The 22404-nt window shown below is 35.9% G+C and overlaps 1 pseudogene; it reads right to left on the bottom strand.

Annotated features, from left to right (window-relative positions):
* Positions 1–9801: 9801 nt before the first annotated feature.
* LOC119619982 (protein tyrosine phosphatase type IVA 1 pseudogene) lies at positions 9802–10349 on the bottom strand (annotated as a pseudogene).
* Between the last annotated feature and the right edge of the window lie 12055 nt (positions 10350–22404).

The following is a 22404-nucleotide window of genomic DNA, read 5'->3' as shown; positions in this document are numbered from 1 at the left end:
AACCGGACCAAACTCGGCTGATACTCACCCAGGGAGGAAGTATTTAAACCAGCCCTAACCAGAGGGGAATTGCCAGTCCCAGCAGCCAGAACATGAGCTCCTATAAGCATCCCACCACAGGTTAAGTGCTCTGTGACTCTAAATAAACTTGAAAGGCAGTCTAGGCACAACGACTGCAACTCCTAGGTAAATCCTAGTGCTGAACTGGGCCCAGAGGTAGTTGATTGCTAGGAACGGGGGGGAAATGCAACCTACTGAGACACCAGCTGCAGTGGCTAAGGGAGTGCTGGCATCACCTCTTCCCTAACTTCAGGCTGCACAGCTCATGGCTCCAAAAGAGATTCCTTCCTTCCACTTGAGAAGAGGAGAGGGAAGACTGGGAATGACATTGTTTTGCACCTTGGATACCAGCTCAGCTACAGTAGGGTAGGGCACTGGTCAGAGTTACAAGGTCACCTTTCCAGGCCCTATCTCCTGGATGACATTTCTAGACACACCTTGGGCTAGAAGGGAGCCTACTGCCATGAAGGAAAGGACCCAGTCCTGGCAGCATTCATCACCTGCTAATTTAAGAGCTCTTGGGCCCTGTATAACTAGCAGTGATACCCAGGTACTACATCAAAGGCCTTGAGTGAGCCTCTGAGACTTGATGGCTTCAGGTACCAACACAGACACAGGGAAGTAGAGCACCATGTGGGCTCTTAGGGTCCCTGATTCCAAGACTTGACTCTTTTGATATTTCTGGACCTGTCCTGGGCCAGAGAGGAACCCACTGCCCTGAAGGGTGAGTCCCAGGTCAGGAAACATTCACCATAAGCTGACTGAAGAGCCCTTGGGCCTTAAAGGAACATCAGCCAGTAGTAGTGTGGCAAAACTCCCTGTGGGCCTGGGATAGCGGTGGCCAAGGGGTGAAACTCCTCTGCTTTTGGAAAGGGGAGGGAAGAGTGGAAAGGTCTGTATCTCATGGTTTAAGTGCCAGCTCAGTCTCAGTACAACAAAAACACCAAGTAGACTTTCTAGGATTTTTGACTCTAGTCCCTGGTTCCCAGACAGTACCTCTGAACCTACCCAGGGCCTGGAGAGCTTGCTGCCCGAAGGGAAAAACACAGGCCTGGCTGGCTTTTCCACCTGCTGATTGTAGAGACCCAGGGCCTTGAGTGAACATAGGTGACACCGGGGAGTGGTTACAGCAGGACTTGAGCTACACTCAGTGCTATGCTGGCTTCAGGTCTGACCCAGCAAAGTCAAGTGGCTGCAAAGCTGCTTGTGTCACTTCGCCCCTGGCTCCAGGTGGCTCGGAACAGAAAGAGAGACTCTGTGTGTTTGGGAGAAAGTAAGGGAAGAGAACAAGACTGTCTTCCTGGTAATCCAGAGAATTCTCCCAGATTTTGCCCAAAACCATTGTGGCAGTACCTGTGAATCTGCAAGAACCACAGCGTTACTGAGCTGAGGTGCTCTCTAATGCAGATAGAGCTTAGATCACAACACCCAAGACCTTTTGAATATCTGGAAAGCCTTCCCAAGGAGAATGGGTACAGACAAGCTCAGACTGCAAAAACTACAATAAATACCTAACTCTTAAATGTCCAGATGCAGACAAACGTCTATAAGCATCAAGATCATCCAGGATAAAGTGACCTCACCAAATGAATGAAATAAAACACCAGAGACAAATCCTGGAGAAACAGAGATATGTGACCTTTCATAAAGAGAATTCAAAGTAGCTGTGTTAAGGAAATTCAATTAAGTTCAAGATAACACAGAGAAGGAATTCAGAATTCTATCAGATGAATTTAATAAACTAACTGAAATAATTTTTAAAAATCAAGCAGAAATTCTGGGGCTGAAAATTGGCATACTGAAGAATGCATCGGAGTCCTTTAATAACAAAATTGATCAAGCAGAAGAAAGAATTGGTGCGCTTGAAAAGAGGTTATTTGAAAACACACAGAGAAGACGAAATAAGACTAAGAAAGAATGAAACATGCCTACAAGATCTAGAAAATAGTCTCAAACAGGCAAATCTAAGGGTTATTGGCCTTAAAGAAGAGGTAGATAAAGAGATAGGGGGTAGAAAAATGATTCAAAGGGATAATAACAGAGAACTTCCCAAACTTAGAGAAAGATATCAGTATGCAAGTACAAGAAGCTTATAGAACACCAAGCAAATTTAACCAAAAAAGACTACCTTAAAGCATTTAATAATCAAACTCCTAAAGGTCAAGGACAAGGAAAGGATCTCAAAAGTAGTAAGACAAAATAAACAAATAATATACAGTGGTAGTGGAGCTCCAATACGTCTGGTAGCAGAGTTTTCAGTGGAAACCTTACAGGCCAGGAGAGAGTGGCATGATATATTTAAAAGGCCGAAGGAAAACAACTTTTATTCCAAAATAGTGTATCTGGCAAAAAATATCCTTCAAACATGAAGGAGAAGTAAGTGCTTTCCCAGGCAAACAAAAGCTGAGGGATTTCATGAGCATCAGACCTGTCCTACAAGAAATGATAATGGGGGTTTTTCAATCAGAAAGAAAAGGACATTAAAAAGCAATAAAAAATTATCTGTGAAGGTACAAAACTCACTGGTAATAGGAAGTACACGGGAAAACACAGAATGTTTTAACATTGTAACTGTTCTGTGTAAACTATGCTTATCCTAAGTAGAAAGGCTAAATGAACCATTAAAAAATAATAACTCTGACTTTTCAAGACCAAGATAGTACAGTAAGATATCAATAGAAGTGGCCGGGCGCAGCAGCTCACATCTGTAATCGCAGGACTTTGGGAGGCTAAGGCGGGCTGGTCACCTGATGTCAGGAGTTTGAGACTAGCCTGGCCAACATGGTGAAACCACGTCTCTACCAAAAAATACAAAAATTAGCTGGGCTTGGTGGCATGTGCCTATAGTCCTAGCTACTCCAGAGGCTGAGGTAGGAGAATCGCTTGAACCCTGGAGTTGGAGGTTGCAGTCAGCCGAGACTGCACCACTGCATTCTAGCCTGGGTGACAGTGAGACCCTGTCTCAAAAACAAAACAAAACAAAACAAAAAACAAAAAAAGATACAAATAGAAGTAGCAAAAATTTAAAAAGTAGTGGAACAAAATTAAGGTGCAGAGGTTTGGGTGTTTTTTTTTTTTTAAAGTTTGTTGTTGTTTATGCAGACAGTGTTGTCATCAGCTTGAAATAATGGATTATAAAGTAGTATTTGCAAGCTTCATGGCAACTTCAAACCAAAAAACATGGGAATGGAAGATCATATTTGGGAACTACCCATCTGAAAACGGATTAATAGCTAGCATATATAAGTAGCCCAAACAACTCTTTAGGAAAAAATCTAATAACCCAATCAAAAAAATGGGCAAAAGATTTGAACAGACATTTCTCAAAAGAAGACACACAAATGGCAAACAGGCATATGAAAAGGTGCTCAACATCACTGATCATCAGAGAAATGCACACCGAAAACTACAATGAGATACCATTTTGCCCCAATTAAAACAGCTTATCACCAAAAGACAAGCAATAACAAATGCTGGCGAGGATGTGGAGAAAAGGGAACAGTGGTACATTGTTGGTGGGAATGCAAATTAATACAATCACTATGGAGAACAGATCGGAGGTTCCTCAACAAACTAAAAATAGAGCTACCATAAGATCCAGCAATCCTACTGCTGGGGGTATACTCAAAGAAACGACATCAGTAAATTGAAGAGATATCTGCACCCCCATGTTTGCTGCAGCACTATTCACAATAGCCAAGTTTTGGAGGTAACCTAAATGTCCATCAACAAATGAATGGATAAAGAAAATGTGTGTATATGTATATGTGTGTGTATACACACACACACACACACACACAATGAAGCATTATTCAGCCAAAAAAAGAGAATGAGATCTTGTCATTTGCAACAACATGGATGGAACTGGAGGTCATTATATTAAGTGAAATAAACCAGCCATGGAAAGACAAACTTTACATGTTCACACTTATTTGTGGGATCTGTAAATCAAAACAATTGAACTCAGGGATGTAGAGAGTAGAAGGATGGTTATTAGAGGCTGGGAAAGGTATTGAAGGGGGTTGAGGGGAGATGGGGATGGTTAATGGATACAAAAATGTAGAAAGAATAAATAAGGTCTAGTATTTGGTAGCACAACAGGGTGACTACAGTCAATAATAATTTAATCATATATTTTAAAATAACTAAAATAATATATTTGGATTGTCTGTAACATAAAGGATAAATACTTGAGGGGATGGACACTTATTTTACATGATGTAATTGTTACACATTGCATACCCATATCAAAACATCTCATATGCCCTGTAAATACATATATCCACTATGTACCTCAAAAAATTAAAAATTAAAAATTGAAAAAAGTTGAAGCCCTGAAGAGGGGAGTGCACATCAATTCAACTATTCGTATGTAATATGATGGCTTCTCAGGGACTTATGTTAATTTACACTTTGATTAGCAAGTGCTTTTTGATACTTAATCCACAAGACAAATATAGAATTCAGTGTAGATATGGAGGCAGACTGACCTATCCTTTATAAATAGATTCGTCCTAATTTATGCAAAACTCACACCACAAAGCATTAAAGAGCTTCACAGTGATGTTGCTTATATTTTGTCCTTCTGTTAAGGTATTTGGTAGTTGCGGTAATAGGCAAGTGATATTGCAGGGTACAACCATTACTTTCGCTCAATTGATCATTGCATCCATGTTTCCAATAAAGCAAACTGCACCAAACACAAACTTACTTTAGTTTTATATCTGACTTAATTTCCTAAATTGATAGTTCTACCAAAACTACATTTCACTTTTCCTCCGGAAGAACTATACCTAGTCCCTGTATAACATGCCAATATGGAGAGACACTAACATATTCATATTTTGGCACTCAATAAAACCAAGATTAATTTAGCAAGCACCTACATGGAAACAGATAGGGCCTTTATACATTTTAATAAAGAAGAATAGTTGCTGGCTTTGATCATAGCATTTAAACTTGCCAAAGAAGTAGTAGGAAAGTTTATGTTCCTCAAAGTGATGCTAGCTCTGCAACTCATGTATTATAAATAGGGAATTGTATAGTTGAAAAACAGAAAAGACATAACATTGAAACCGCCTTTGTGCTACAGCATATTATATACATGTAAAGTACTGCAATAAAGCCATCTAACAATTGATCATTATGACGTGTTATGAATTGACAAAAATATTTTAAGGAAGTCATTTGTGTGTGTGCGTGTGTGTGTGTGTTTGTGTGTGAAAGTGTGTGTGTGTGAGAGAGAGAGAGAGAGAGAGAGAGGAAGGGAAAGTTATCTGTCCCAAAGTTACTTATACTTGTAAATAATCTTGAACATAATGGAGTTATATCAGGATAAAATAACAGCTAATGACTCAATCAGAAGGGTTTACAAATTTTCAAAACCAACTTTGAAGATATTAAACTTAAGTTTAATTCAACACAATTATTGTTCTGAAATAATAAAATATCAGAAAAAGAATATATAACTCCAGAATTCCTCACTACTCTTCTTCTTCTTCTTCTTCTTCTTCTTCTTCTTCTTCTTCTTCTTCTTCTTCTTCTTCTTCTTCTTCTTCTTCTTCTTCCTCCCCCCCCACTCCTCCTCCTCCTCCTCCTTTCCTTCTCCTCCTTCTTCCTCTTTTTCCTCTTTTTCCTTCTTCTTCTTTTTTTTTTTTTGAGATGGTTTTGCCCGGTCACCCAGGCTAAAGTGTAGTGGTACAATCTCGACTCACTGACTCACTGCAATCTCCACTGCCTGGGCTCAGGTTATTCTCCCACCTCAGCCTCCCCAGTACCTGGGACCGTAGGCACGCACCACCATGCCCAGCTATTTTTTTGTATTTTTAATAGTAATGCTTATGTGATATACTTCTGTAGTTACATGGGTACAAGTGTTGTTAGAAAAAAACAGTTATTAAAAGGTTTTTGTTACAAATCTAAATAAGTGTATATTCTGTACCTTTGATATTGTATTTGGAAAGTTAGAAATCATGGATAAAAGTGGAGAACCATAAAGTTTTTCAAAGCTTAATACATACTTGTATTTCTCCAAATAGCAGATTGATCATCATAGCTTCAACAATTGAACCATCGTTACATCATCGTATCTTATAAAATAGCCTCTGATTGGAGCAAATTTACTGCAACTTTGATAGATCTACAAAAAGAGAAGATACTTTGATAAAATGTAGTTGAAATTACTGTTTTTAACTTCCTATGTAACACAAGCTCCAACTCAAACTCACAAATACACACAAACATGAACACCAAGCCAAATATATTAAAAATATGTTTTTTTAGATACTTCCATATATATTTCTGGATGATGTAACGCATCAGTGATTTTGGTTTACTTGTATACCTTTTCATTAAATTCAGAAAGAGTTCATACCTGCCCTTGAAATTTGAATTTCAACATAATCTTTCAATTAAACATTTTGGAAGAATAGCACAGCTGATACAAGTTGGTATTTAATTCTGGAAACTTGAATATTTGTATTCAGAAGGAAACATCAGTTTAGCATATCAGAAAAAGACCAAACAAATTTAGTGTCTACAGGAATCCAAGATAGATAAGGAAAGGAGAAAATAATTGAATTTTTAAAGTCTTAAGGTGTATCAAATGTCCAATTATAGTATATGGATGTTTCAAGCAGAAGTAAATTTGAAATCTAGGCATTATTTTCAATGAATTATTCATAATTTTTATTGTTAAAATAGATTATGAAAAATTTGCAATAAGACAGCTAAGTCTATCACAGCAAGAAGGTATATACAATAAACTCTTACAATTTGCATTTTGTCCAGTTGTTTATTGCATTGGTATCAATTTGTAGTCTTGATATTAATTTGGGTGAAAAATATAGCATTTATGTATATTTTCATACTTTGCCACCATTAGAATCAATTGGGAGTAATTTTTACTTTTACGTTGCTATACATTGCTTACTTGCCTTCAAGAAGAAAAACATATGAGCAGCTTTTAGTTTGTCATTAAATATGGAACCTATATTAGGTGGAAACCATGTCACTTTACATTCTGGTTGAAAAGGAAGAAAAAAGATTGAAGAAAAACGCACCAGGAAATCCTATGTTTAGTTCTTTTAAACTATATGTGGGTAGATTAATTTATCATAGTGTGTTCTGATTTTGAGTAATATTAACAAAACTTCAGTTCAGACACTATAGTTTGGCAAGCATTTTGGTCCTGACATTAAAACAAAACTAAACAAAATCCTGCTTACCATAGCATGGACCAAAAAAAATTAAATCTCGGTTCAGAGATTTTATACTGGATTAAGTTCAATTATCAATTTAAATTAAAGCTCAATTATAGATTATTGTTTTAGAGTGTCCAGATTAGTTTATTTCAATGAAGTTCGAGTCATTACTTTATATCAGGCACTGTGTGAAGTGTTGACATACAATGAAAACCGAGACATGACCTTCTACCTTTAGGAAGCAATTTCAAATATGTTCAAATATATGCCAACTTTGTATTAAAGTACACTAAGTCCTTTCATACTTTAAATTTTAGGAATAAAAAAGTACAATAAATTAATCTAATCTGGGATTTTCAAAATGTTCATAAATTATTATTTCTGCATTTCACAATCTTATTCAAGTTGTTGAAAGGCTAACTGTACTACTTAGCTATTGCTGCAATTGTGCTTCCTAGCAAAAAGTTTCAATTTCTCAGTGATGTAGGCTTTGACTCATCTAGGATTGGCTTAGCTAGTAGCTTGTAGCTCAGTTGGAGTTGGTTCTAGGTAATAGGCCAAGTTTAATTAGGCTTCCCATGTCTGATTCTGCAACTCCAGCTAGAGGGACAGCAGATACCTAGGGTATTTTTTCTCATGCAGATGGCAGAAGTGTCAAGAAAGACAAGCCAAACTTTGTTAGAACATTTCAAAGATTTGCTTACATCATGTCAACTAATATTCCATTGGCTAAAGCAAAATACATGGCCAAGGACAAATTCATAAAGCAGGAAAATATACTTCAATGACTGCGATACCCTGCTAAGAGGGTAGAATAATATTTCTATCAAAGGAAAATGAACAATAGGATCGATATTTTTACATACTATGCTATCCTTTCTTGGTATTGTCCTTTTCTGTAAATACTGTCTGATTACTCTTTTTACCATAAGGAGTGATGGCTAAGTTCCACTTTTGTGCTCCTGAGGTTGTTTACACTTATTGCTGTAGTTGCAGTTTCACTAAGTTGTATTAATGCTTTATAAGACTGTTACTGTGTGAAGGTCAGTACATGATTGTACCCTCCCTTGAGGTTCTGGGGTTTTTCTCTTGGCTTAGGGTTTAGAAAATATTCAATATACAAATAATATTTCAACTAGTAAAGTGAGACTTCCTTTTTTTTACAAAAATATTCATTGTAGAATATCTCATTGACTGTCCTACTAATATTGGTAGCAACATGATGAGATATCACTTTAAAGAGAATTATTATGAATATTGATATTTATTTGAAACAAATACTATGTGATATTAATTTATTACTCTTCTCCTTATTATATTAAATAAATGAATACAAGTTAATTCAGTTCCAATACAAGTAATACTTGGTAAATAACTTCTAATAGGTATAGAATAAAACATTACAGGATTTCCAGAATACTTAACTATAAGATTTGTAGCTACAATAACGAAGTATTTCACATTTTAAAAATAGTTACTAAATTTAAAACATGTACTAAAATAGTTGCTATATATGACAAAGAAAATATTTTACTAGAAATATTTAGTAGTACCCTCCTATTATTTTCTCAGCCCCTCTCTGTAAGTTGCACCCCAAATGCAAACTTCAAATTAAATGTAAGTCTGTTTTGTCTAGAGACTTTAAAGACAGGTGCATCTGTGCAATGCAGATTGAACTATCAACCAGAGATAATGTGATTTTTTTCAGAATGGAAATTTTTATAACAGAACAAAAATGAAATTTATAGGAACAAATTAATCACCTAAGACATTCTAGAAATGCATCAAAATCAATGGTTGTGGCCGGGCGCGGTGGCTCAAGCCTGTAATCCTAGCACTTTGGGAGGCCGAGACGGGCGGATCACAAGGTCAGGAGATCGAGACCATCCTGGCTAACACGGTGAAACTCCGTCTCTACTAAAAAAATACAAAAAACTAGCCGGGCGAGGTGGCGGCGCCTGTAGTCCCAGCTACTCGGGAGGCTGAGGCAGGAGAATGGCGTAAACCCGGGAGGCGGAGCTTGCAGTGAGCTGAGATGCGGCCACTGCACTCCAGCGCGGGCGACAGAGCAAGACTCCGTCTCAAAAAAAAAAAAAAAAAAAAAAAAAATCAATGGTTGTACAAACCCTTCTATATATCAATTTGAACGTGCAAAATATAAACACAAAGTGAGCAGGAGGCCATATAGGTCCTCCCTTCAATGTTTAAATGACTGAAGGAGTAAATCACCTAAGGTCTCTATGAGAGTAAAAGTACATGAGTATTCTTCTGGGTATTTTGGCACCTCACTTCTCTAAATGTTTTATATCTTGATAAGATACAATTGATACAAATGAAAAACACCTTTTAAATATTGAAGAGCTAGAAACTTTTATTGTCAAAATAACATCAAATACAGAGGTTCCAAATCTGACAGGCTTGGGAGCTGCTAAAACTGCTTTTCAAGGTTCTTATATAAGCTTCATTAGACTTAGTATTCACCAAGCCTCCATATTAGCTAATGTATAAAATGAATAAGGTTCAATCTCAAGTTTCACTCTCAAGGCCATAGCATTAGGAAGCCCAATGACACTTTACTGAAGGAAACAGTTATTTCTGGGATTTCTAAGGTGTAAGCATATTTTAAGACAATATTTCTCCAAATACAAAAGTTGTTTAATGTTAAAAGCTCCATGTCACTTTTATCTGATGAACTGTACTACATGTTCATATTTCATTCCACCTTCAATTAAAGCTAGGGCAACTAGCAACTGGAGCTCGCCCAAAACCTACAACACAGTGAATTGCAATACAACAACCAGGATCTTCACGAAATTTATTTTTCATAAGTTTTAACCAGTTATCAATTATCTGACCGGATGGTGCTGTACCATCATCAAAAGACCAGTCCGGAATCTGGATGCCTTCCTTCTCCAAAAGAGCAATGTTGTAAGTCACTTCTTATACTCTTACTATGGTGGTAACTCCATTCTGCTTAAGTTCCTGTAAGAATCTATTAAAGTAGGTATTTGTTGGGTTATGTATAATAAGAAATCTCACATTTTTATATCCAATGTCCACAGAAGCAGGGAGGTTCATTCCAGCCATGGTGATGTAATTTTAAAAAATAAGACAGAAAGGATATAAAGGAACATAAATCTACTTCAAAATACTCCAGTTAAAATTTTCAGTGAGTTGAATATGAAGCTAGTAGTAGTAGGAAATAAAAGGAGCCTCCAATCAAAAACATCAATATTACGATACAGTGACACTGAATCAATGGACAATAAATGAACTCAGTTTTACCCTTATCCCAGTCAGAATGCTTATAAAATGTTTTGACATTCAATTCAGCTACTCAGTGTCCAGGCTATTCATTCTTACAGGAAGTTCTCAAATATTAAGGAATTTCTAGAGTTCAGTGGTCTGCATAGGGCAAAGCGTGTCACCAAGCAGGTCCATTACTACCTGAGCCCCAAAGTCACCTTAAGCAGCATATGTCACAAGCCTACCCTTTAGTTCTTAGAGCAAAGGGCAAAGGATAAACTTGGCCACCAATCATGGGGATCCTGGCCAAGTGGACTAAAAGGGATGGGGTGGGGGTAATGCAGTGGCCAGGTATGTCACAAAGGGCCAGTGGCCACCCACGTGCCAAAGCTATTCATTTTCTGGAAATGTTTCATAAATTAGTCCACACATTAGTGCCACACAATACTTCTAATGCACAGATCATGTTTTATCGATCATTAAATGGCAGTTCCCTTCCTACAAACAACAAACAAAAAGTGATATTACAGGTTCCCCTGAATTAACATTATAATTTAATCATCATTTGACAACAGAATAATTGGTTGTGATATGGATTTTTCCTTTGGCACACCTCTTAGGTGGGTACTCTGCTCCAGGCTGACTTAGAAATCATTTAGTCATTTCCTTCATTTGCTACAAAATTGAATTGTTTTAGGTGGGTGCGGTGGTGTGTCTGTAGTCCCAGCAACTTGTGAGGCTGGAGGATCGCTTGAGCCCGGGCGTTCAAGATCAGCCTGGGGACATAGAAAGACCGCTCTTTAACACCACCACCAACACCCCTCTGATGTGTTTTATATCCAGCCTCCCCAGGCATTTCAAATCGCTTTCCCTACATACAAGCGTAATGTGGTTTTTAAGATTTAAAAATAAAAAGTACTAAAATGAAAGAAAAAAAGAGAAGAATGAAAACAAGTCCACCAGTCTACAGGAGCTCTAAACAGCAATCCCAATAAATTCTGAAAGTCTTTATTTCTATTCCGGGTGAGAAGGAAGTCAGGGTGTGTCTGGGAAAGGAACTGTGGAGAGGACATAAGAAGAGCTTTGACTCCCTGTATCCTGCAGTGAGGTTAGGACAAGAGAATGAAATGACCACTGTATTTTCCTAAAAATCCAAAAGTTCAAATGACTCTTCACCATTTTAAACAACATGGGATAAGGAAGTTTGTGTGGTAAAAGAGATTATAGAAAAGGAGTATATAATGTTATATATGTGTAAAATGATAACATTATACTTATCTTCTGGGAGTGGATAAGAAAATAATGTATATCTATATGACTATAGTCATATTCTTTATTCAAGCACATGATGAAGCAACAGGGAGTGTAATTCAAAATTACACTATAACTGCCATAACATAGCATTATCAATTTCTGTAATTCATTGTTACTGGAAAATTGCAAATTCCATGATTTGTATTCGTAAATAAAACTATATGCACACACACATGAAAACACAAACACTACTTTCATTAGATTACATGTATCATGAAGACTGGGTAAGGTGGCTCATCCGGATAATCCCAAAACAGCACTTTGGGAGGTTGAGGTGGGCGGATTGTTTGAGTTCAGGAGCAGGAGTTTGAGACCAGCTTGGGCAATATGGTGAAAACCTGTCTCAAAAAAAAAAAAAAAAAAATAGCTGGGCATGGTAACATGCACCTGTAGTCACAACTACTCAGAAGGCTTAGGCAGGAGGATCGCTTGGGCCTGGGAGGTCTAGGCTGCAGTGTGCCATGATTTCTCCACTGCACTCCAGCCTAGGCAACAGAGTGAGATCCTGTCTCAAAAAAACAAAAAAGAAAAAGATTACACGTATCACGAATGAGCTTTGCATCTGCAAAGACATATACTATATGTTTTCTTCTCTGAAATGATATATCCAAGTTAGTAATAATTAAAAGTAGACTACTTATGAAGCTATTTGTCATATTTACTTATATTTTCTCTGTAAATAAATTTCCTATTCCATGTATTATATTTTATTTTTTGAGACAGGGTCTCATACTGTCACCCAGGCTGGAGTGCAGTGACATGATCACAGCTCACTGCAGCCTCAACCTCCTGGGCTCAAGCAATCCTCCTGCCTCAGCCTTCTGTGTAGCTGGTATATGCCACCAAACACAGCTAATTTTGCTTTTAATTTTTGTAGACCCAGGGTCTTGCCCAGGTTGATCTCAAACTCCTGGGCTCAAGTGATCCTCCCACCTTGGCGTCACAAAGTGCTGGGATTCCAAGTGCAGGGATTACAGATGTGAGCCATGATGTCTGGACTTCATGTGTTTTGAATATAAATCTAGAAAAACTATTTACCTTGCAAAATTCTGTTTTATTAATATATTTTGTGAAAACATGTTCACTGTCAGACACAGGACATGTACCTTCCCAACTCCTGACTGAAACTCCACGAAAGGAGAAAAAATATATGCATTAAAATATTATATTTATAATAGTCAAACAGTGTCATTAATGGATAGGTATGTATGGAGACCAAGGGGGTATTTTTGTATCAACTCAACGCATATTTATTAATGATCTCCTATCTTTCAGGCATATAAATATTAGTAAAATCTAGACCTAGTCTGTAAGAAGCTTCTTATCTACAGGAGAAGCATGCATATATAAAAGTAATTTTTAAAAAATCAAAGACATTATACGCATAGTAAGAACAAACTTGGGCTCAGTGGAGGGAATAAATAATTCTGACTAGCCTATGAAGAGGGATACTAGAATAAGGTTTTTCAGAGGTGACATTTAAATATGCATACATTGATCTTTCACCATTTTAATCACGATATAAGTCTCTGCGATAACAATTTACTATGTATGTTTTCATCAGGGGAAGTGCCCACTAATGAAGCTGGCCATAAAGCATCAATTTAAAAGGAAGCAAAAATTGGTAAAGAATGAAGCATCATGCAAGTTGGATTGAAATATAGCTATGGAGCAAGTGGAAAAATAACTAGCTCAATAACTACTCCTTGATGCTCCAGGAAAATAAAAGAAAGCTAAAAGCTTCTAAAATAAAATATAACATGCTATCTGTAAAGATTCATCAACTAAACTACTTAATGTTAACTTTTTAAAAAAAATCAATTACTCTTTAAAAAACCTAACAACTATTCAAGGGATTCCTAAAGAATGAAAATTGGATTCTTTATATAAGACATTTTAAATATGAGAGATGTTGTAAGATATATTGTACTTGGCAAAGATAACTTTAAGCTCAGTAGATATTTTATTGTTGAAATGTTGAGTTATTTTGATATTTTAGTCTTGATTCATGAGGAACAAAGGCTGTATCATCTTACCAAATAAAAAGTTGTTCAGAAAAATATCAACTTAAATGAACAGCTTTCTTCTTTTTCTACATAACTAGAATATTTTATAAATTGCTAGATGTTTTTGACATCAAAAAGCATAATTTTTCACATGAAATATTAAGCTCTAACTTAGCTTGTGATTAAGGATTTTTTTTTTGTAAAACATGTTATTAAATGTGTTCTAAAATTACACATTTTATTCCCATTATTATAAATGCAATATTATTATAAACACAAACTTACCATTTATAGAGTTCATCTGTAAGAAATGTCATGTATGAACATGAACTCTGAAAGCTGAAATAAGAGTAAACAGTTTTATCTGGATCATGGAAAAGGAGTCAATGATAGGTGTTTTTTTAAAGCTGTCAGTTTAATGATTTGATTCTACTTTGCCGTATAGTCTTTGAAAGAACAAAAAAACTTTAAAAAATAATAAAAATTCTCTACAAAAAGAGAAACTAATAATTTTTTTAAAAAGAACAAACAAAAAAATTAAAAACGTAAAGTTTTGTGATGCATCATTTTCTTGTAATTTTACCATATCAGGAGAAATATTGCTTTTAAATGAGAATGGAGTCTCAATATAACGGGAGAAGAAAAAAAAATTAAGGAAAGAGCAAAATAATCAGAAGAGAATAGGGAGAAAACAGAAGAGGATGGGGATGGATTTGGAGAACCTCCTTTTCTCCGTTTCTCTTGAGTCCTTGTGGGTGGATAAAAAGAAATGTCAAGAGCAAACTTACTGCCAAATAATGCCCTGTGTTAAAACAACAGAAGTTAACATTCTCTTGCTTTGTAATATAAATGGATCCCTTTGCCGCCATTATGGTTAAAAGGTTTGCACAATAGATAGCCTGTTACCTGATGTTGCACTAATACTGTGATGGAATATGCATACACAAAACGAGAAGTGCAAAAATAATTAATTTCTAAACCAGGACCACCATTAATATTCACACAGTAAAATCTTCTTTCTTCTTTGAAAGGCAAAATCAATTAAAGTGCCTGGCATTCATTTGAATTTAATGAGGGTAGAGTTGGTTTAAAACTTTTCTGGGAACATATGTTAGGGATATCTTTGGTCCAAGCATTTATATTTTAAACCATTACAATATTAATTTAAAAATTACATGATACTTAGAATTATTGATAAAATAATACATATTATCCCTCCAGCAAGTTTGTCTATCTGGGTGAAAAAAAAAACACACACGCATATGTAAATAGTGAGTTAATACATCATCGTGCCTTTTCCCTTTATATGACAGTTTCAAAGCTTACATAAAACTTAGAATCTTGAAATGCATAATACTTCATACTTTTTAGGATCATTAAAAACTTGCACTTATTTTTAACAACAATAATGAGGTATAATTGTCATTAAATAATTTGCATAGATTTAATTGGTACAATTTAATAAATTTTAAAATATATACCCACTCGTGAAACCATCAAGGTAATTACATATAACCATCCCCAAAAGTTTTATCATGGCCCTTTATAATCCCTCCTTTGAATTCTTAAAGCCACCCCATTTCTAAGCAACCATTAAATTGCTTTACACCATTAAATATTAATTTGAATTTTCTGTAATTTTATATAAGTAGAATTATATAGTATATACCCTTTGTTGTCGGATTTCACTTAGACTGATTCTTTTGAGATTCATTTAGGTTTTAGTATGTACTATGAGCTGAATTTTATCCTCCAGAAAGATACATTGAAATCCTCATCCCCATACCTCAGAATGTGACCTTATTTGTAATAGGGTTGCTGCAGATTCATATGGATTGGATTTGTGTCCCCATCAAATCTCATGCTGAATTGTAATTCCCAGTGTTGGAGGTGGGGCCTGGTGGGAGGTGATTCAATCATAGGGTGGTAGTTCTCATGAATGGTTTAGCATCATCCCCCCATGGGTACTGTAAAGTCAGTGAGTTCTCATGAAATTCGATTGTTTAAAAGTGTACAGCACCTCCCTCTTCTCTCTTGCTCCTCCTCCAGCCATATGAAGTGCTGCTCCCCCTTTGCCTTCTGCCATGATTGTAAGTTTTCCTGAGGTCTCCCCAGAAGCTGAGCAGATGCCAGCAGCATGCTTCCTGTACAGCCAGTGGAACTGTAAGCCAATCAAACCTCTTTTCTTTATAAATGTCCCAGTCTCGGCTATTTCTTTATAGCAATGTGAGAACAAACTAATACACAGATGTAATTATTTAAGATGAAGTCATACTAGAGGGGACTTGAACCTTAATACATGATGACTAGAATCCTTATAAAAAAAGGGAAAGTGACACAAAGACACACAGGAGAGAAAGATACCATGTGATGACAGAGGCTGAGATTGAAGTGCTGCAGCTGCAAAGTGGGACTTAATCCCATATGACTGGTGTCCTTATAAAAAGGGACAATTTAGACACAGACACAGACATGCACAGAGAGAAGACTATGTGAAAACACACACAGGAAAAAGCTGAGCTGAGAAAGGATTCTCCCCTGCAGGTTTCTGGGGGAGCATGACCCTATTAACACCTTGATTTCAGACTTCTAGACTCCAGAACTCTGAGACAGTAAGTTTCTGTTCTTTAAGTCATCCAGTTTGTGGGAGTTTGTTGTTACAGCAGCCCTAAGAACCGAATACAGCATGTAACATAATATCTTTACATTTTGTGGATATATCACAATTTATTTATCCATTCACCTGTTGGTGGGCATTTGGATTTTTTCCAGGTATGTGCCCGGTAGTATTGCTACATCATAGAATACATTCAACCTTAAATTGATTGAGTATTGACAGATTTATATCCAGATTTGCAATAGTCAATATACCCAGTAGTAGGACACAAGGGCTCCTATTTCTCACATCTGCACCAATTCTTGCAATTTGCTACTTCTTCATACTTCCCAATGTAAAGTACTATATACTTGTTATTTTCACTGCATTTTAAAATTACCAATGAATTTGATGATCTCTTCATATATTTATCTACCTCTTGGGTATCCTCTTTGCTAAACTATTTATATTCTCTGTTTATATTTTTATTAGTTTTAGGTGTTGCAAATATCTTTTCCTCATCTTTTATCTGTCAGATTTATTTTGGGTGTGCGTTATCAGGAAAAAAAAAACACCTTATTATGATGCAATCAAAGCAGTCCCTTTCTGGTCCTCTTGACTGATGCTTTTGAGCGTTATTTAAGAAGTTTTCTCCCAACCTTAGGTAACACATATATTCTTTTAAATTGTTTTCTACTTATCTTATTCTTGTCTTTCATAGGTAGCATTCTAAACCATCTGGAAATCAACATTTCACTTTTGATAAAGCAGGGATCTGGTTTTATTTTTCTCTATATACCAAACAGATTTTCCTATCACCATTTATTAAACAGTCTGAGATTGACCATGTTAGAGTCAAATGCTATCTATTGATTTCCGGGCTCTTGTTTACCTTTCTCTATGAGGTCACACATCACCCAGGAAATCTAAAATTGTAGCATTTAGTTCTTAATACAATGTTTCTCACACTTCTGTAAGCAAGTGAATACTGATTCATACTTTATCATATTTGAGAGACAATGACAGAAATCCACGTTTTCTATATTGCTATAAAAATTGCTATAAAAACTAAATTGTCATATATTAATATATTCCAATCTATTCCTGTCTATTCTTGAGACAATAGCATATTCCTTTGTAACTGTTACTAGTAGTTTAATATCTGGGGAGAAATTATCTCTTCATTTCTATTTTGTAATTTTTCCTCTGGAAATTCTTCTATCTTAATTTTTCCATAACATTTTTCAATTATTTTTAATTAATAAAAGTAAACCTGTTATAAATTATAATGAATTAATAGATTAATATAGGAGAAATTGATAATCAATATTGAATCTTCCCATATAAGAAAATAGTTTCCATTTATGCAAGTCTCCTATATATGCTTCAGAAGAGATTATAGTTTATGAATAAACTATAATATCATATGAATAAACTAGTCTATTCATAAAGACTCTGAATAGACTCATACTAGTCTATTCACAAAGACTCTGCATATTTTCTATAAAATTTACATTACCATTTGAAAGTTGGCTATAGATTAAGTCTAAATCTTAGTATTTGACCAACTTCCTGTCCTTTAGACACTGGAAATCTATTTATGTAATAGTTTGTCATTAGTAAAATTGCAATACCTAGTATGTATATCATAAACAAGTATCCATTTTCATTACAGAGATCTGAGGTTACCTCAGACTCTGAGCAACAGGACCTAGACCCAACCCCTGGTGTTTTGGTAACATTCTGATTTCAGATATGTGGAAAAATAAGATGCTACAAGTAATGATAATTTTTATTTAATGACTTTCTCTTCTTCATCTGACTGTTGTTAATTAACACATCTCTTTTGAGTGAGAGTCCTATGAGAGAAGAAAGATTGAGTAAGAAATCATGAATGTCTAAAATGCCATTTTTCCACATATGTAAACATGAACAACTCTTTTCAGCTTTTCTCAATATTCATCCCTAAGAGTGAGTCATTAACCACAAGAAAAATCACCTTCCACAGCAATATTGGTTAATGATCCTAATAGCTACACTTTCATATGGAACTGGAAGGCTTCAAGTGGAAAACTTCGAGGACATACTGGATAAAATTTAAGAATAAAAGTTTTATGTGATTTCTTTCAGATTTAGTATAAGCTTTCAATAATGTAGTTAAAACCTATTTCATTGACTCATATTATGAAATATTTATCTCCTTTACAATCAATTCTTATTTCATGTTGTAAAATGTTTAATATTTTCTAACACCCATTAACAAAAAGTAATGTGTTAGCTGTCGGATAATAACAAGGGCAATTTTATCACATTTTATTTCCTTAGAAAGTAAAATTTTCAGAAAACTTTACTTTTTAACAATTATAAAAACTTATAATGTACAATATTGTTTTGATCAGTTCTGTATTAACCATCATTGTAACAAAAATAAATCCACAGAACAAATTTTTACCCCTTAAATCTTTGTGGCCACAGGCAAAAAATGTATGTTCAAATTTTAGTCCATATACATCCAGCATTTTGTTTTTCATACATAGGATAGGGTGTTATGCAAGAATAACTTTCAAAAATTAAAGTTATAAAGTGAACGCATGTCAAATATTTATTTAACACAATAATGTGGGAAATAATGAGGAAAACCACAGGTGGTAAAGCTGGTTCAAAGGAAAATTCAAATTGTTGCTACGTTGTCAGTTTAAGGAAGTCATGATGAAATACATTTTCTAGTTTGAGGGAAAGCTGTTTAATGTCTTGCTGGAAAAAAACAAAACAAAACAAAAATATCTTTTAGGGTTATTTTTTCTTCCTGAAAGAAATCACGTGTCTCCACGAATACTATTTAAAAGTTAACATGCCACTTCACAGAGCCAAGGCCCTAATAAATAATAAGTAGTAAAACAAACAAAGTCCAATTTCCTAAAGAAAGAAATAATCCAAGGTGAATCTTTTAGACATTATTTCAGTATGGAAAAGGAAAACATAGGACGGGCGCGGTGGCTCAAGCCTGTAATCCCAGCACTTTGGGAGGCCGAGACGGGCGGATCACGAGGTCAGGAGATCGAGACCATCCTGGCTAACACGGTGAAACCCCGTCTCTACTAAAAATACAAAAAAACTAGCCGGGCGAGGTGGCGGGCGCCTGTAGTCCCAGCTACTCGGGAGGCTGAGGCAGGAGAATGGCATAAACCTGGGAGACAGAGCTTGCAGTGAGCTGAGATCCGGCCACTGTACTCCAGCCTGGGTGACAGAGCGAGACTCTGTTTCAAAAAAAAAAAAAAAAAAAAGAAAAGAAAAAGGAAAACATGCAATGATCAATTTGTCTTATTTCTAAGGTTTTGGTAATTTAATGTTAGCAGAAATCAACAAAATATGTTCAAATATAAAATAGATTAGGACAATATTCAAGAAGTAAACAGAAAAATGTAGAATATCTTAATGTAAAGATCTTGTTTTTATACTGTTTCAATGAATGATGATGAGTATAAACTCATTGTGATATTCAAGTTTTATTTGCCATTACTGAAAAAGTGATGCTATGGTTTAATCTTAAATAATAAGTTTTACAGCATATCAGAAATTATATTCCTCACAATGATTTTGCATTATGCTGAAAAAATTCTTATAGGGAAGAGGTTAGCAAATAGGTTTGATGGTTTTTCCTGAGACAATCTTTCCTCTGTTCAAATTTCTCCATCAATGTTGCCGTATCTATTTTCCATCTTACTGAAATTCAAATACCTAGGAGTCACAGTTCCTTATTCTCTAACACTGTAACGAAAGGTACTGGTAAGGGAGTGGGAAGCAAATAATAATAATTTTTTAAAAGCCTAGGCATCTATCCTCATAGCACTTACAGTTTACGAAGTAAAATTGATATAAATCAAACAGTCACTTAAATAAAAATAAAGTTGTGCCCTAGGCATATGGTATGAAGTGTGGGTATACAGTGTCTTGAAAGTGAGAAATAAGGGAAATAAATCTTGAAAGAGTTAGCTGAGATCTAAGAAAGCATCTACTAGGTGAAGACAAGAGAGTCAGTCTTTTGGATATGTAGGGTTTTGTTTTGTTTTGTTTTTTTGTTTGTTTTTGTCATTTCAAAAGCCTCCTGGATGAGAAGGAAGACACATGTGTTTGATTCGACTTTTTTTTTTGCATTTTGTTTGGACTTTTATTGAATATATGTGCCTGGTAGTTTTATTTTTAAAACTTCAGAGTCACTTAAGTGGAATAACAGGGACTGGATTCATCCTCTCATGTGAAACAACCAAAAACAGACAATAGTTGGAAGACACAGACATCAGGAAACAAAGAACAGTGATTCCTGAGAGACTGGAAACAAACAATGGGAAATCTAGGATTTCCAGAGTTTATCCCCTGGAGAGACTTTCCTGGCCACAGCATACCCTGCGGAGGGAGAAACCAGGCATGGCATGGCTCTGGAGGCTCTCTGGAATGGAGATGACAATCCAGAAAGACCAACATGGTTATTGTTCTTCTAAAAGCATATCAGAGACAAGAGAGCTGCACAGAGAAGGAACCTTGGAGATCTGCAGAGGGTCTCCCTCAAGTATTCTGCTAATTACTGATCAGCAGATTCATGTAAGAACACATTACCCAAGGCTGGGAAAGAATCACTGAATAAGATTAGAGGGAATGGTGCCTAATATTCAATCTATGGAGGGCTTGATCGAATTTTATTTTTATTGGCCTGGTCCTTAAAGCAGAAGCAGTAAACCCTGTGTTGTGTAAACACAGTGCAAAGTCCAACTTTGTAGGCGCCAAGGGTAGAAAAGTTTTCCCCTTTCTATCTTCTTCTTTGTCATTATCCTCATTGCAACCCTTTCTATCTTCTTTTAGAGAAAAAATAAGGACTTTCTATAAAAATACATATATGAGATATTACTATTCACATTCTTCTGCATCTATTTTATATTTTTGTTACTTAAAAATATATCTTTGAGATATTTTCCTGGGTCTACGTGTTTATATCAACTTTATTCTGTAATTTGTTTAACAGTCTTGTTGAATAGGCTCAGGGTACAAGTTAATATGGTACAAGCATTACCAAGGTGCCTTCATACCTACTTCATGAATTCTCTTCTCTGTCTTGTGTTACCAAGACAAACTGGGGTTTGCTTGCCTGGGGCAGCAAGGTCAAGCATCTACACTGAAGTTTTCAGTGGGAGAAAGGAGGGCAATTATTTACAAGGCAACAAGCAAGGAGAATAGGGAAGCCCACAATTAAAATCTGACCTCCTCGATGACTTGCGAGCAAGGTTTTTTAAAGGCAGGGGAAAGCTTCAGAAAAGCAGGAGTTACAGGCAAAATCGTAAATCAATACATGGAGGTTATACATTGGTTTGGCCTGAAAAGTCTGGATATCTTGACATGGAGGCTTTCAGGTCAATATTTGGGGACAACAGAAAAGAATGCATGCTGGCTCATGGGTGTAACTTCCTCCAGGTTCCTCAGGAAGAAATTCAGAAGAAAGAATGGAGGTCAGAGTTCAGTCCTCAGTTCCTCCTTATTTGAGGTCTGCATGCTGGTGAATCCCTTTGGTTGAGGTCTGAGTTTCTGAAAAACAACTCAGGGACATATGTTAAGATGTTATCTAAAGTTTACACAGGGAACCAAACATCTTGTGACTCTAACTTCTTTGGCTATTGTTGAGGGTTCCTTGCTCTTTTTCACTTGGATAATATTTATAACTTTTTCTAGTTATTTTCAGATGGTAATAGTAATAATTTTCTTAGACAATATACCTATCTAATTTGAATAATAAATTGTTCAGAGCAATGAACTCCCAGAGATGAATCTCCAAAGTGCTCTTGTAATCCAGCTTGATTCTTTTTAAGGTGGGAAACCTGAAGAGAGAACCAGAGCCTCCCCACCCCCGCAGCCCACTCCATGTCTCCCTCTTCTCTCTCTGTCTGTCTCCCACACACACTTCTTTTAACTAATAATAGTTTCTGACAATTTC

The sequence above is a fragment of the Chlorocebus sabaeus genome, chromosome X (assembly GCF_047675955.1).
Source record: "Chlorocebus sabaeus isolate Y175 chromosome X, mChlSab1.0.hap1, whole genome shotgun sequence".
Lineage (NCBI taxonomy): Eukaryota > Metazoa > Chordata > Mammalia > Primates > Cercopithecidae > Chlorocebus > Chlorocebus sabaeus.
This window is presented reverse-complemented; position numbering and strand designations above follow the sequence as displayed.